An 18058-nucleotide genomic window follows, 5' to 3' on the forward strand; every position below is an offset into this window, starting at 1 on the left:
TACCCATGCCTTTGTTTTGTTTTGTTTTGTTTAACAGCTTTATTGAGATAGAATTTACATACCATAAAATTCACCTCTTTTAAAGCAAACTTTTTAAAAAAATTAAAGTATAGTTGATTTACAGTGTTGGGTTAGTTTCAGGTGTACAGCAAAGTGACTCAGATATATAGATATAGATATAGATATATAGATATATCTTGTTGTTTATATAGGGTAGTGTGTATCTGTTAATCCCAAACTCCTAATTTATCCCTCCTTTTCCCCTTTGGTAACAATAGTTTTGTTTTCTATGTCTGTGAGTCTATTTATGTTTGGTAAATAAATTCATTTGCATTATTTTTTTGACTCCACATATAAGTGATATCATATGATGTTTGTCTTTCTCTGTATGACTTACTTTACTTAGTATGATAATCTCTAGGTCCATCCATGTTGCTGCAAATGGCATTATTTCATTCTTTTTTATGGCTGTGTAATATTCCAGTGTGTGTGTCTGTGTGTGTGTGTGTGTGTGTGTGTGTCTCCATTCATCTGTTGATGGACATTTAGGTTGCATCCATGTCATGACTATTGTAAATAGTGCTGCTATGAACATTGGGGTGTATGTATCATTTTGAATTAGAGTTTTTGTCTTTTCCAGATATATGCTCAATAGTGGGATTACCCATGCCTTTGTTTTAAGTCTGGTTCATGATTCTTTTCCCTTACAACTTCATTTACTTTCAGAAATCTCAGAATCACGGTCTCTTCTTATACAAATATGAGAACAAAGACCTGGGGAGATTAAAGTGGTTTTGTGAAGATATGTATATTGACAGTGGAAAGAGAGGAAAAGAACTTCAGTTCTCTAATCAAAGAAAATTCTTTGTTATATTTCTTTGATTTTCCTTTTCTCTGTTTGTTACATTTCTATATCTCCCTGGGGACAGAGGAGGAAGGACTAAAACATCACTAACAATGGGTGGTCAATGGTAGGAAGAGACCCAAATCAAGAAATATGAACAACCAGTGACCTCTAATTCGAATCCCCTTGTAAATCTCTGGAATCCAACCCATCTGGTATCAGAATCCGGACACAGGTTGTGTGGGTCTTCCTTGGTATTCTCACAGAAGCAGTCTAAAACATATACTATAAGTTGACATTTGTTGTAAAATAATTCAACTCTTTTGGTTGAAAGTGACAGAAAGCCAACTAAAAATGCCTGAAACATAAAGGAAAAATCATTGGCTCATGTATTTAAGGAACAAGCTTGAGGCACAGGTGTTTAAAATTTGTAATCAAGAATTTAGCTTTCTACGTTCCTTGGCTCTACCTTCCTGTATTGGCTTAATTTCCAAGTAGGCTCAGCGGTTGCTTATTGTTGTTGTTGCTGTTTTATAAGCAGCACCAGGCTTGCATCTTACAAGCTTAGAAACTGTAGGGCAATGAAGGTCTTTTTCCCAGGAGTCCTGGTAAAAGTCATGCACCTTGGTTCTGACTGTAACTGATAAGGTCATGTGCTCATCTCTGGACCAATCAGTAAGTTGAAGGCTGAAATGCCCTGATTAGCCAACCCAGAACTAAATTCCCTGCACATTTCTTAACCTCAGAGATGGAGTCAGTAAACTTCATAAAGGATTAAAGTGGAAGTAGGATTAGGATTTTTTCCCCCTGAGGGAATATTGAAAGGCTATCACCGATGAAGGGGGAAGGGTGCCAGGAAGATAGATCAACATGAATCTGTTACCCATGGAGGAGGTGGTAATGCAGTACAGAATGAGGTCAGGGGAGAGTTACTCCTATGAATACCAAGGCTATCCTTGCTGCTATTGCTGGGTTAAGTATCTCTTCTGAGTTGGGGATGGGATTATACAGGTTCAGATTTTTCACAAAATTTGTTTCAGAATTTTTCTAAAAGTCTTCACCTATCTCATCCCTTTTATTTAAAACTGTCTTTTTCAAAACATAGACCTTCAAGATATATTTAAAAATGGAAACTTATTATTTAATTTTACTTTTTCTGCTTTATTTGACCATGAACACTAAGGCAGTGTGAACCCATTTGTGAATATATCTTATTCTAGCAAAATTATAGGCTAAATAAGCTTGGGGGCTAAGCTGGAAAAGTAACCACCTTTTATAAATACTTTTTAAATGGAAAAATGAATTTCATGTTCCACATAACTGATTTACAAATGGACCATTGGAATACACTCCATTCGCAAGCACATACTGCTAAAAAATCTAGCAGATGCATCAATGAACTTTACACGGCATCATTCTGATAAACTTAGTCTTCCTCCTCTACTCAATAACTAGGTATCTATGTGGAGCAAAGTCAGGGAAGATACGTTCAGACATACAAGAGTTGGGTCAATCATGTTTATATGTATAGATGACTTAGAGAGGACCATGCCAAACAGAATTCACTGTCCTTCCTGGTGAGTATAGGGGGAGATTAAGAAAGAGTTCATATGTTCAGTGAATTTGTCAGGAAATCTTGTTTGCATAAGATAAAAAGATCTTAATGACTCTTAAGATAGGCAGAATCTTCGAGCTGATGTTTTTGGAGAAGTCCTTTAAAAGAGTATAATTCTCAAGAGAGAATTTCCCAGGGATATGGACATGCAATGTTGTCCTGGTCACCCTTGTCTGCTACCTTTGATTTCCTGACTTGTAAGACTAATGGCAGTTATGTTAAAACACAGTTCAGTCTTCTGAGGATTTCATCCATCCATCCATCCATTCATTCACTGAGTATACACAAGTTCAGGACTCTGAAACGTGGGGCCAGCCGGGCCATTGGTCCCCAAGCCTCAAGGTTACAGAAACCATGAATTGTGACATCTGCTCAAGCACCAATGTGCATGGGGGTAACATGAGGCCTCATCACAGATGTTGCGTCCACCTGAAATCTGGGAGGTGCAAGAATAACTAAAGAATTATACTGAACGTATGTTCTCAACTGAATCTAAAAGCTGCTTGATTCCAAGACAATCTCTCAGAAAGCATTCAAGATGTTGTGCTGGGAAAATAGAGAAACAAATAAGGAAAGATCTCAAGAATTTACATTCTAAGGGAGGAGATTGATGTGTAAAAGTTCAGTATAATACAAGGCAGAGAGAAACTGTTGCTATGCTGGCAATACAAGTTTTTGGCCAAGCAAGGACTCAGGAGAGTTGCAGCCCCACATTCTTGACCTTGTCTATAAGCTTTTGTCTGACAGCCTTTGGCTCCTACCACCCCTGCCTTCACCTCTGTGGTAAATATCTTATTCTTGGTAGTTCCAGATAAGAAGAATCCCCTGGCCCAGAGATTCACGAACTTTCTTGGTTCATAGTACCTCTATGCCAAAAGAAATGCCTAACAGTTTTGTTTGTTAAGTAGCTAGGTCCCAAAACTTTAAAATGTATAATGTATTTATGTCCTAACAACTTAGTAGCCATTTGAAAAAATACATATATGTTGAATGAAAAAAAAATGTTTCTTTCATTCTTACATAATCACAGTTATTTACTGATGGATGTGTGTGCCTGGAGGGCACTGCACAACTTCTCAAATCTTGCCTTCAGATTGGACACTGACACCCTTATTTCCGGTTCCACAACAATTTTTGCAGGGCACTAGCTTTTTATCACAGCAACTTCTGAAAACCCAGCTTTGTGAAGCTAGGGTGTCCTCAGAGGAGCTGGAGCTAATGTTTTAATTAATTAATTAATTAATTTTTGGCTGCATTGGGTCTTCGTTGATGTGCGCAGTCTTTCTCTAGTTGCGTCGAGTGGGGGCTACTCTTCATTGCGGTGCGGGGGCTTCTCATTGCTGTGGCCTCTCTTTGTTGTGGAGCATGGGCTCTAGGCACGTGGGCTTCAGTAGCTGTGGTGTGTAGGCTCAGTAGTTGTGGCTCACAGGCTCTAGAGTGCAGGCTCAGTAGTTGTGGTGCACAGGCTCAGTTGCTCCATGGCCTGTGGGATCTTCCCGGACCAGGTCTCGAACCCATGTCCCCTGCATTGGCAGGCAGATTCCTAACCACTGCACCACAAGGGAAGTCCCTGGAGCTAATTTTGAAGCTGTGAATTACTGTAAGCTAGTAATTCATGCAGTGTGAACAGATGGGGAGTATTGCTGTGTTACTCTTACAAATTTAAAATACCCTGTAGCACTCTTATGTTTGTGGTAGTGCCCCATGCACAGTCTTGGAACCAGGACCTTAGCTGTCTTTTCTCTGTTCACTCTGGTACAAGAGCCTTCCTCCTAGTGTTATCCATGGCCTCAATCCCCAAATCCTGTCAGGTTTAGACAGGGAATGCAGGGCTTTGCTAGGTCAAAATGTGGACTCAGAGAGTTGCCAGTAAACTGAATCAACATCAGTTATGTTGCATTGAACTACACCCATAGAGATGAACTATTTAATCTGGAGAGGATAACAGGATACCCCTATTACTTAAGTCTAGAAGCAACGTAGCTTGATATATTTTTATTTTTCATAATTCAGAAGCAATTGTGAGTCTTGAGGTCCTCACCATGATCATTTACTAACGTGGTTCTAGTGAGTTCAATGGGCCCAGTTTATAGATTTATGTCACCAGAATGCCAGTTTTATATTCACTGTACTGAATGTTTTATTTCTCTAATTCAAGTGTGAAATTGGTCTGGAGCTTCAGATGACTTTGGAATGCCTATGTTTTCTGGAAGCAATGAGGAGAAAGAGACATAAATTTGTAAGAATAAGAAATCCTGCTGAAAATGGGACCTAATAGACTTGCCAAGTTCTCTTTCAGGACAGGACGTGTGTAAAGGGATTAATGTTTCTGAAATATAAAATAAATCTGTTTTTTATTTAAGTAAATTATGTTGCCCTGTGATTCCCCATCAATGAAATTCAGAGCATTCATTGGCTTAAGGGAAGGACAGGTATCACACAGGACAAAGAAGTCATTGCTGGGCTCTGAGCCTCAACGAGAATATTCTGGACTCCCTGCAGCAATGGTTCTCCAACTTTAGTGAGCATCAGAATCACCGGGAGGGTTGCTAACAGACAGATTACCGGGTCTTACTCCAGAAACCCATCCAGAGTTTCTGATTCAGGGGGTCTGGGGTGGGACTCAAGAATTTGTATTTCTGATAAGTTCCCAGGTAATACTAATGCTGCTGGTTTTGAGAACCACTCTCCTAGAGGACAATAGTACAATAGTTCCTGAAAGTCAAGTGTACTGAGAGGGAAAGGAGATTTATAAATTTCAGAATTTCCATTTCCATATCAAAAGCAAAGCCTGGAGTTCTAAAACTGGGACTTTACCATAAATAGATCTTAGTAGTCATCACCAGACAAGATTCAAAGTCCCTTCTGCTGCTGGAAAGAGGTGACAAAGGGGTGGGAAAGGAGACAAAGTGACAATAGAGAGACCCTCTCCCTAACACCACCTTAGAGTCTGATTTAAATGGCACGAAGCAACAACCCTTAGTTAATGTCAGGGAATCAAATATTATCCAAAGCCCATTTTCTTGCCTTGAAAGGTGTCAGTCCTCCCATGAAAACTTTTCTGCTAGGGTGTTTCAGTACTCCCCCCATTGCTATTAGATTTTTTCCTATGCATAAAAAATTATTCTTAGGGCTTCCCTGGTGGCACAGTGGTTGGGAGTCCGCCTGCCGATGCAGGGGACGCGGGTTCATGCCCCGGTCCGGGAGGATCCCACATGCCACAGAGCGGCTGGGCCCGTGGGCCATGGCCGCTGAGCCTGCGCGTCTGGAGCCTGTGCTCCACAGCGGAAGAGGCCACAACAGTGAGAGGCCCGCATACTACAAAAAAAAAAAAAAAAAAAAATACTGTTAAATCAGAATCCAAGGTACAACTTCATGAAAGTTTCATATACTTGAGCACCGAATTCACTGATGACTTGAAATAAGACATTAGTCTACTGCCCAGTGAATCAGTGTTTTACAAAGCATCAAATATCTCCCTTTTTTTTTGTGAACAGAAGGTTCATTCAGGACTTTTAATTGTTAAGAATCTTCCCTTTGTTTCACACTGAGGACAAAAGCTATATTCTTTTTGCAATGGGTACAACCCTGCAATGGTATTCGTTTCCTACTTGGATATGACAGATACCCTCTCAGGAACTAAACTCATTTCTGCACAATGTACTTGAGACTTGGAGAAGTAAACCACAAATTATCTCCTCTAAATAGCACTCCCCAGCTCAGAACGTGAGGCAGATAACCTCAATGTGAACTTTGCCTTTGGATATTTATCTACAGCCTCCAAGTAATATGGATTTATTCTGGTAATATACAGACCATTTTGCAGATAATGTTGAAAGCAAACATTTTATTACAGATTCCTTGTAAATTACACAAGGCTGTGTTTTAATAGATTTTCCTTCCAAGCCTCAGTCTCACAACATGAGTAGTTATACAGATTTTTATTATGATCTTGAATATTGACTTTTAATTATACACTGGTTAACAAAACAAATAAGGCTGTCATTTCCATCAAGGGAGCGTTAAGGATGGAGGGTATCTTTTGACATCCCACCTACTTTCCCATCCCAGTACTACTTTTTAACATTACCCACGCCAGGCATAAAAATGTAAAAATCTCACATTACTTTAAGAAGACCCTGGAGCAGTTTTTAATGATGTTTATTGCAAGGGATACATGGCTTACAGTAATGATAGTTGAAGGGCACCTTAACCATATTCAAGAGTAAGAAGGGCTGTTCAAAGGGGCATAAGAGGCATTATTTCCAGCTAAATAGGAGACACACTAGAAAACATACTTTACACTGAAGACATAAAAGGTAGACAATCCAATGAACTTCCTGACCACGAGGATATCAGGGGAAACAATTCATTAAAAAATCCAAGAATTAAACTCCGCTCATTCTGCTATATTTCAGTTCTTAAGATGGCCTTGTAGAAACTCAGCAACTGACAGCAATGGCCCAAGAGTCCTGCAGATCTGAAGTCAGCATCCAGAAATGGTGACCCTTCTAACACCACTCTCATTCGAAGGCTCAATGATCTCATCTTTGAAGATAAGAAGAGGTGGTAAGGAATATCTATTGGGCGTGTATATTTTTATATTCTGTTTCTGAGTTTGAGGAGGGTTAAAGGCTTTTGAAATTTTTTTCCCGGCCATTCAGGCAGGAAAATAGGTCAAGAGCTCAGTAAGACCAAGGACATCAGTGGTTTATTTCTGTATGGCAGTTAACATTATCTTTAACTCTTTGTCCCCAAAATATCCTGAAGTATATCCTGTTTGGAAGCGTTAGGGGTGAAGACAAATTCAGGTTATGTGAGGTCTTAATGAATGTTGGTTGTTTAATAAATCTTGGTAGGAGATATGAATGAGCGAATGAACAGATGAAATTCTGACAATGACACAATGGGATCAAATAAGTTTAATGTATTTTATTTAGAACTATGGAAAATTGGAGTAGGAAAGGAGCTCAGAAATGAATCTAATCCATTTTTTTTTACATCTTTATTGGAGTATACTTGCTTTACAATGGTGTGTTAGTTTCTGCTTTATAACAAAGTGAATCAGTTATACACATACATATGTTCCCATATCTCTTCCCTCTTGCGTCTCCCTCCCTCCCACCCTCCCTATCCCACCCCTCTAGGTGGTCACAAAGCACCAAGCTGATCGCCCTGTGCTATGCGGCTGCTTCCCACTAGCTATCTACCTTATGTTTGGTAGTGTATATATGTCCATGCCTCTCTCTCGCTTTGTCGCAGCTTACCCTTCCCCCTCCCCATATCCTCAAGTCCATTCTCTAGTAGGTCTGTGTCTTTATTCCTGTCTTACCCCTAGGTTCTTCATGACATTTTTTTTTCTTGAATTCCACATATATGTGTTAGCATACGGTATTTGTCTTTCTCTTTCTGACTTACTTCACTCTGTATGACAGACTCTAGGTCTATCCACCTCATTACAAATAGCTCAATTTCGTTTCTTTTTATGGCTGAGTAATATTCCATTGTATATATGTGCCACATCTTCTTTATCCATTCATCTGATGATGGACACTTAGGTTGTTTCCGTCTCCGGGCTATTGTAAATAGAGCTGCAATGAACATTTTGGTACATGACTCTTTTTGAATTCTGGTTTTCTCAGGGTATATGCCCAGTAGTGGGATTGCTGGGTTATATGGTAGTTCTATTTGTAGTTTTTTAAGGAACCTCCATACTGTTCTCCATAGTGGCTGTATCAATTTACATTCCCACCAACAGTGCGAGAGGGTTCCCTTTTCTCCACACCCTCCCCAGCATTTATTGTTTCTAGATTTTTTAATGATGGCCATTCTGACCAGTGTGAGATGATATCTCATTGTAGTTTTGATTTGCATTTCTCTAATGATTAATGATGTTGAGCATTCTTTCATGTGTTTGTTGGCAGTGTGTATATCTTCTTTGGAGAAATGTCTATTTAGGTCTTCTGCCCATTCTTGGATTTGTTTGGTTGTTTTTTTGTTATTGAGCTGCATGAGCTGCTTATAAATTTTGGAGATTAATCCTTTGTCAGTTGCTTCATTTGCAAATATTTTCTCCCATTCTGAGGGTTGTCTTTTGGTCTTGTTTATGGTTTCCTTTGCTGTGCAAAAGCTTTGAAGTTTCATTAGGTCCCATTTGTTTATTTTTGTTTTTATTTCCATTTCTCTAGGAGGTGGGTCAAAAAGGCTCTTGCTGTGATTTATGTCATAGAGTGTTCTGCCTATGTTTTCCTCTAAGAGTTTGATAGTTTCTGGCCTTACATTTAGGTCTTTAATCCATTTTGAGCTTATTTTTGTGTATGGTGTTAGGGATGGATCTAATCTCATATTTTTACATGTACCTGTCCAGTTTTCCCAGCACCACTTATTGAAGAGGCTGTCCTTTCTCCACTGTACATTCCTGCCTCCTTTATCAAAGATAAGGTGACCATATGTGCATGGGTTTATCTCTGGGCTTTCTATCCTGTTCCATTGATCTATCTTTCTGTTTTTGTGCCAGTACCATACTGTCTTGATTACTGTAGCTTTGTAGTATAGTCTGAAGTCAGGGAGCCTGATTCCTCCAGCTCTGTTTTTCATTCTCAAGATTGCTTTGGCTATTCGGGATCTTTTGTGTTTCCATACAAATTGTGAAATCTAATCTATTTTTTTAAATTCAGTTTTTAACGCATGGGCAATGAAATAATTTGCATTCACCCCCCCCCCCAGAATAATATCATGAGAACTTGGAATTGAAGCCAGTTCAATGATATTTTCATTACATTATACTCTTCTGGGATGGCAATTCTGTCTGCAACTTGTGTTACGGAAAAACCTAGAGGTTTTTTGTTTGTTTGCTTTTTTTTGTTTTGTTTTGTTTTTGTTTCTTGCGGTACGCGGGCCTCTCACTGTTGTGGCCTCTCCCATTGCGGAGCACAGGCTCCGGACGCGCAGGCTCAGCGGCCATGGCTCACGGGCCCAGCCGCTTCGCGGCATGTGGGATCTTCCCGGACCGGGGCACGAACCCGTGTCCCCTGCATCGGCAGGCGGGCTCTCAACCACTGGGCCACCAGGGAAGCCCTTGTTTGCTTTTTACTCATATACACAACAACAACAAGAAGCACTGAAAAATCCCCCAAACCAGTTATTTAGCTCAATCAGGGAGCAATAGAAACTACTCTAATGTCCTGAACCATATTGCAATTCTCTATTCACTTCTTGGGCCACCATGCCAACTTTGCAAACCAAAGAACAAAAATAAGATAGTGTTAATTACTCCAAGAAATCATCACTACATAAAACAATAGTTTTATCATTATCATAAAATTTTAAAGACCCTAGCCAGTGAGAAAAGTTGTTGCTGGAAAATATCAACTACTTTAGGAGTCAGTGGGCTCCTTCATATCTCATCAATTGATTGATCCCTGACTTATTGATTGAAATTGAATGTAAGCTGGGGAGTCCATGGAAAAGGGTCACTTTGAATGGAGAATACCTGTATTTTGGGAGCAAATAAAAAATGGGGCATTTTTCTAACACAAAGGAGCTTTAAGGTTGTCTTAACACTTTTAGAGAAAGAAGCACCTGCCTGATTGAATTGCAGCCTCTCTGGCCAATTATCAGGAATTCTTTTTATCGTGATGATGGAATCAACTCTCAACAAGAAATGAAAGAGCACAAGCCCACTGCGAGTTGAGGAAGCTATGTTTATTTCAGAGTCTCAAGGAGCCATGTGTTGTTAAACACAATATAAAAAGTGCAATAAACTTTAGGTATAAAGGACTTGGTTGGCTATAAAATTTTATTTTACTGCTTTCCTCCTATGGCTAAACACATATGAGATCAGTAAAGTATTAAAATATTCAAGATGACAGAACATGAATCCTAATTCCAGAAATACAGCAGTGAGAATAAATGACAGGGGTAGACACAGAATGCCTATACTGTCATCTGTATAAAGTCCATCATTTCAGTATGTACTTAATTTAAAAAGATACAGAGGGTAGAGTGAGCACCCTTAATTGATCATTTCCATTACTCTTCACACAGACACCAGTTGAAACTGAAACTGACAACTTTGAGCTAGAATCTCCTTGTTATAGTGAGTCAAAGGCAGGCATATCAGTTGTGCTGACACACACAGTCAAGATGTTGGAGAGTTTTCCAGAGGCCCAAATTGTTTTCGTTAAGTCTGTGGGAGCTCAGAAAAATACATACTGTTCTAAATTTCCCTGAATGTGCAGCGAGGCAAGGGTTTGTACTTTGAAATAGAAACCCCCTTATATACTGTCTAAAGAAAGCCTTTGTTACTGAAGTAAGTCTCCCTGTGGAGGATTGTAGTTTCCAGGGGAGCTATCTCTACTAATTAGACTCAAAGTTGATTTGGACTTTGCAGAATTGTATTATATTCCCTCAGGATAGGAATTACTAAATAAGAGGAAGCAAAATCTTAAAAAGGAGGGAACAGTGGAGTTTCCTACTGAACCCTTGCAAAATAGGAGAATTAGAAAATTCTTTTGGATCTTCTGTCAGACTTAAAAACATGATTAGGATGGTGTCAACGGAGCTCATCATTTTTGTTGCTTCTGGAGTATCATAGTTACATTTGAACTTGATTTTTCAAGTTCCAGCTTTCTGGTATGTGCACATGTGGTTTCAGGTGGTTTTTGTTGCTTTTTTTGTTCCCCTGTATGTGTATGTGTGTGTGTGGGGGGTGGGCTGAGGGCAGGGGTTCTCATTGTTGTATCCTTAGTTTCTAGTGTAGTATCTGACACATAGTAGGATTTCAATCCATATATTTTAAGGGAAGGTATTTTAGAACATGTACTTCTGTCCCTTATTTATAAAAGTCATACTTATTCGTTATAGAAAAATTGTAAAGGATAACAGAAATAATAGAGATAAAAGTTAAATTCACCCATAATCTAACATCTAGTGATAATTAGTATTAATGTTTTAATGTGATTTCAATGACCTAATTAATATATGTTTATGTGTACATGCACAAGTATACCTAGAAATACAGAGGCATACACATACATACATATATATACCAGACACTCACAATTAATATAAAACCAAATATTCAGTTATATATTCTTTTTTTCAACTTAACTTTAAGGAGTCGGGAGAGATATTCCACTGAGTGGAAAATTGTTTTTAGCGTTCACAGTGTCCACTCACTAAAAACCTCTCAAACCATGGATTCCACAACCTGAGGTTGAAGAAGCTTCCCTGTGTTTGCCTTACTGGCTAGTAGTACTGTTTATTGAGCAACTACTAAGTGGTAGAAACTCTGCTAAACACTTGACTCATGGTATTCTGTTTCAATCTTCACAACAACTTTTGGAGGTAAGTGCTATTAGGCTCTTCTTTTTAAGACCTGGAGAGCATAAGTAATTTTCTCCAGTTTACCCAATGGTAAACGGCCGAGCTGGATTTTGAACCCAAGCCTGCTAAATTCAGACCCTGAGCTGAACCCTGGGTCTTTACTGCCTTGACTGTTGCCAGGACTGTGTCATACATCTGGACATATCTTTGAGTTCTCCACCTTTTGATCCCTTGGTTCTGTTGATCCTATTTCTGAAATATCCCGTTTTCCAATCCCCCATCATTGCCTTAACTCATTGGTTCTCAACTAGGGATAGTCTGCCTTCCAGTGAGACATTTTCCTTTGTTGCACCTTGAAGGGGGATACTACAGGGCATCCATTGGGTAGAGGCCAGGGATGTTGCAAAACATTCTGCAATATTCAGGACAGGCTCCCACAGCAAAGAATTCTCTAACCCAAAATGTTAATAGTTCCAAGGTTGAGAAACCCTGCTTTAGCTCATTTCCCTAGGCTCTCTTAAACACAAACAACCTCCCAATTAGTTTCCTTATCTTAAGGTTCATCCTCATCCAGACTGCTGCTATAGTTCTCTCTTTAAACACACATAAAATCATGCCACTCTCTTGCTCTGTTTAGCTCTGTAGCTCTGGAGGACTGCCGGGGTCCAAATACAGATACAAATAGTTCTAGACTATATGACTTTAGGCAGGTGATTTAACCTCTCTGAACTTCAACTTCATTACTTGTAAAATAGATGAATAATAGCTAGCATCTACCTCGACAGGGTTCTTGTGAGGATTTTAACACTTCATGGCTCTCACAGTTAAGTCCTCGATAAATGTTATCCACCATTAAAAAAAATCTTTGAAGGTTTTCTACTACCTGCTGAAGAAAACCCAAACTCAACATACATTCCAGACTCCTTTACCATGCAGTCTCACTCAACAGCCTCTTCTCTGGGCTGCTGGCCTGGATGACCTGTGCCCTAGTTACGTAGGACTACCTGTCATCCTCTAGATTCATGGAAACTTGGATGTCTGTGTCTTTGCTCATGCTTCTCTGCCAGCCTGGGAAGTCCATCTCCCTCTCCTCCACCTGGAAACATCTGTCTTCTTCAAGACTCAGGTCAAACGTCACCTCTTCTGTTTAGCCTTCTCTATGACCTAGTCATATGTACTTACTCCTTCCCCTACATGACCACAGTATTTTGATTATTCCATCTATCAGTTTGTCCATCCATCCATCCATCCATCCATCCATCCATCCATCTATCCATCCATTCATTGGCTGTAATACATAGTAGTTAAGATCACAAGCTCTGGAGCCAGATTTCGTTAGTTCAAGATCAGGTTCCAGAAACAAATTTATGTAACCTTGAACAAGTTACTTGACTTTATGAAGCCCTATTTTCTTTGCCTTTAAAATAAGTGTAATAGTAATATATAGTTGATAAAGTTATTGTGAGGATTGAATGTGTGTAAACATTATGCTTGCTATGCATACACCTTAAATAAATGTTAGTTCTCATCCAGCTTGTACTTGTTGAGCACCAACTCTCTGGCAGGCCCTCTTCACACTGTGCCTTGAATTATAACAGGTGGTGCATGTGCCCAAATCTCTCATTAGATATAATGCTTGTTGAGGAAAGGTAATTTTAAAACAATCTCCTCTTCATACCAACACGTGAAAGAGAGGTGACAAAATCAGTATTTCTGCCAACATCTGGCCTGTGTTTCATAAAGTTGTGCTGGCCAGTATTTCTCTCTTCAGATGATATGTATGTATCTCCTGATGTGAGGAGTATTGCTGATCCAAAGGAGTCTACTATTCTCCTGCAGTGGTAGACCCCCCTCCTCCATTTCCAACCCACCTTTTAAACTGCCTCTCTGGGCATAATACAATCAAAAGAAATCTTTTCATGATTATAATAATGGAGTTGAGCCTTCTCGATTGCCCTGGAGCAGAAGAGGTGATGTCAGTGACATATTCTTGTAGAAGGAACTCAGTGATTGCTTAATTTTACATGTGGAGTTTGAATGCTTTGTGTTGTGTTAAAATCCAGATTACATTCTTCTCATTAAGCAAGTGTTCCAATCTGATTAATATAATACATTTTCCTCTGTTGCCCAACATCACCAAAGGCAAGGTATTACTTAGGGAACCGCCCCCTCCCCCCAACATACACACACATAAATGCAAAATAAACAGATCTCTACAATCATTATTGAGCTAAAATAGCACTTAGAAATGTATTCTTATTGTGAAAAATGGCCACATAAGAGTTGCTGACCGTTTGTAGCCCTGTAATGTAAGTCAGATAAATTGGTGCCCAGAAATCTGATATTTCAAAAACCCAAGAATATGTTGCGTTTTTTTCTGATATGCCATTTTTGTAATTCTCCCAGCTATTTCCCTTTTTCAAAAAGCAATTCTTCTGTGCCCAGGCAGTTCAATTAGAGCATTGTGAAAGTTGTCAGAATGACTTCAAGATAACTACCCCTGAGCAATAAGTATAATTTTGGAGAGGAACAAGTTGTGTTCTTACCACCTTGGTGTGGGCAATGGTGTTAACTAAGTTGGAAAAAGAATGTACCATCTGCACCTTCTCCACTCAGTTAACCTGCCCAGAGAATTAGAAGCGTTCCGTCTCACCTCAGAGAGGGTTCCTGTTTGGGTCAGCTCAGCATCCTTGAGCCCTTCTTTAGCCAATAGCATCCTGATTTTCCTCTCACTGTCTACATACTAGGTGGATCCACCTTTCGGTGTTAGCACATGTCAGCAAATTCTCCCCTGGAGCATGGGCTGGCCTTAGAGGTTTACTTGTAGTGAACAGAATGCAGCAGAAATGACACTGAGTGATATTTGAGACTAGGTCAGAGTCAGCAAACGTTTTGCGCAAACGGCCAGATAGTAAATAGTTTTGGCTTTTCAGGCCATACCCATTTGGTCTGTGCCACAACTATGCAGGTCTGCCATTGTAAGGGGTAGCACAAACAGGCTTGGCTGTGTTCAGATTAAGTAAAGGGTCAGATTTGATTCACAGGCCATAGTTTGCCAACCCATGTATTAGGTCATAAAAGATAATATGACTTGTGCTGTCTCTTTGTCTCGCTCCCTCTAAATAGACCTTATTTTTCTAGAGCAGTTTTAGGTTAACAGCAAAATTGAAGGGAGGGTACAGAGATTTCCCACATACCCCCAGCCCCCACACATGCAGAGCCTCCCCACCATCAACATTCCCACCAAATGGGACATTTGTTACATAACAATGATGAAACTACCTTGGCACATCATAATTTCCCCAAGTTCATAGTTTACACGAGGGTTCACTCTTGGTGTTGTGCATTCTATGGGTTTGGACAAATGTATGGTCATATGGATCTCTCTTTATGGTATCGTACAGAGTAGTTTCACTGCCCTAAAAATCCTCTGTGCTCCACCTATGCATCCCCCACTCCCCCAACCCTGACATCCACTGATCTTTTTACTGTCTCCATAATTCTGTCTTCTCCAGAATGCCATATAGTCGGAATCATACAGTGTGTAGTCTTTTCAGATTGACTGCTTTCACTTAATCATATTCATGTAATATTCCTTCATGTCTTTGCACATGGCTTGACAACTCCTTTCTTTTTAGCACTGAAAAATAAATAGTCCATTGTCTGGATGTACTACAGTTTACTTATCCATTCACCTACTGAAGGACAAGTTTTGGCAACTATGAATAAAGTTGCTATAAACATTTGTGTGCAAGTTTTTATGTGGATGTAAGTTTTCAGATCATTTGGGTAAATACCAAGGAGTACGGTTGCTGGATCATATGTTATGAGTATATTTAGTTTTGTAAAAAACTGGTCAACTGTTTTCCAAAGTGGTTGTATTATTTTGCATTCCCACCAGCCATAAATAAGGGTTCCCGTGGCTCCACATCCTGGCCAGGATTTGATGGTGTTCGTGTTCTGGATTTTGGCCACTCTAATAGGTGTTCAGTGTATCTTATTGTTGCTTTAGTTTGCATTTCTCTGATGATATACAATGTGGAGCACCTTTCCATATATTTACTTGCTGTCTGTATATCTTTTTTGGTATCTCACTGTCCATTCAAGCCACCACGTCCGGCCACCGTGAAGCCACCATGCCGGAGAGGCCATGAAGAAAGACTACATAGAGATAGAAGGAGATGCCCAAGTAGCCCCAACTGTACAAGTCTGTTCTCACAGATTTATAAGCAGAAAGTCTTCAAGATGACTCCAGCCCTGCCAAAATCTATCTGATGGCAACCGTATTGTGAAACCCCCAGCAAGAGCAACCTAGCTGAGTGCAGTTAATCTGCAGAAATGGGAGATGATGGGATGGGCATATGACGTAGTCCTGGCTTTTCACTGTGTTCCATCACCCTGCCCATATTGCTTCATGTAGGGATGGACATGAATATCTGTTTGGTCCAATGAGACTCAGTTCTTTGATCTTCACACTAAGAAAGAGTGGAGGAACTCTCTTTTTGTTGTGTTTCTAACTGGATAGTATGTAAGCCTGGGGATGCTAGTGGACATTTTGACATCATGCAGGGAGACCTTGTCCACGACAATAACCAATGAAGAAAACAGGGCAGACCAGGAGAGAGAGAGAGAAAGAGAGAGAGAGAGAGAGAGAAAGAGAGAGAGAGAGAGAGAGAGAGAGACGGTATCAATAATGGCATCTATGGGGCTATTTCTGAGGATTACCCCTGGGTATTTTGGTTATAAGAGCCAACTGCTGATTATATATATTCATAAATCATAAGTTCAGGTTGATGGATTTTTAAAAATCTGGCCACAGCTATGTAACCAGCACCCAGGTCAGGAAACCAAAGTTTACAGCTTTCCCAAGCCCCTGCCTCTTGCCTCCTTTCAACTCCCCAGAGATAAACATTATCTTGAATTTTAGCAGCATATATTAGTCCTTCCTCTTTTAGTGCTTTGTGGAAATGCAGTCATCTACTATGTACTCTTTTTCATCTGACGTCTTTCATCTAGCGTTCTGCTTATGAGATTTTTCCATGCCGTTGTGTGTAAATTTAGATTATTCATGTGCACATCTGCATAATTTTCAACTAGTGAATATTAACACCATTTATTTAGTCTATGGTTGATGGATATTTCCAGTTTTTGTCTATCATGAATAGCAATACAATGAATATTCTTGGACATGGTTTTTGCTGAATATATGCCCATGTACACGCACTACTGGGTGTGTACCTCACAGTGAAACTCCTGGGTCATAGGGGACGCCTACGTTAGGCTTCGTTAGATAGTACCAAATCATTTTCCTAAGTGGATCTTCCTGCAGCAATGTAGAAGAGTTCTGATCACCCCATTTTCTCATCAGCACTGAGTAATTTCCATCTTACTCATTTTAATTATTCTGCTAGGGGTGGTGCAGGATTGCACTGTGATCTTAATTTACATTTTCCAGATGAGTCAGGAGGTTGAGTGCTTTTTGTTTATGTTTATTGACCATTTTGACATCTTTTCTGATGAAGTGTCCAAGTCTTTTGCCCATTTTTCTACTGGGTTATCTCTCTTTTTCTCGTTGATTTTTAGGAGTTGTTCATATATTTCAAATGTTATTTGTTTTGAGGAAATGTAGGTATGTCAATAAGTTTTTAATTGTGTGTTTGAATTGGGATTTTGTCACTTAAAACTTTGGCTTTTTAAAGAACACGGCTTGGCTGAGATGCTCAGTTTTTGTTTTTTTTCTTCATTTATTTATTTTTAAAAATATCTTTATTGGAGTATAATTGCTTTACAATGTTGTGTCAGTTTCTGCTGTATAACAAAGTGAGTCAGCTATACGTATACATATATCCCTATATCCCCTCCCTCTTGCGTCTCCCTCCACCCTCCCTATCCCACCCCTCTAGGTGGTCACAAAGCACGGAGCTGATCTCCCTGTGCTATGGAGAGGCTCAGTTTGGACTCCAGGGGAGTGGTACACTCGCTTTTCCATAAGCGGAAGGCCCAGATGTTATGGCTTAGTTGAACAGCGAATTTCTCTGATTCTCCCAAGTAGGACCTTGTTATGAACTACAAGTTCATCCGGCAAGCACATAGAGTGACAAGTCATGTCCACTTCTCTGCTGAAATAGGCGAGTTAGAGAAGAAGGGATGTTTAATTCGAAATGGACTGCATGGATGAATTCCCTGCATTTTCTATCCTCTCAATTTGTCTTTCTCTATTTGTCTTTCAAAGGAGGTTGCACTAGGATGCACTGCATTGTCACACATTGCTC

The 18058-nt window shown here is 39.7% G+C and overlaps 1 protein-coding gene across 2 annotated transcripts in view; it reads left to right on the forward strand.

The window, feature by feature from the left end:
- Nucleotides 1-18058, forward strand: part of TAFA1 (TAFA chemokine like family member 1) — a 774580-nt gene that overhangs the window by 67668 nt on the left and 688854 nt on the right. For both annotated transcript variants that reach the window (XR_009520895.1, XM_060022866.1), the window contains exon 3: nt 6878-7028. The gene's annotated coding sequence lies outside the window, so the exon portion shown is untranslated. The remainder of the gene's footprint in view (nt 1-6877; nt 7029-18058) is intronic.

Source organism: Delphinus delphis, chromosome 10 (genome assembly GCF_949987515.2).
Source record: "Delphinus delphis chromosome 10, mDelDel1.2, whole genome shotgun sequence".
Lineage (NCBI taxonomy): Eukaryota > Metazoa > Chordata > Mammalia > Artiodactyla > Delphinidae > Delphinus > Delphinus delphis.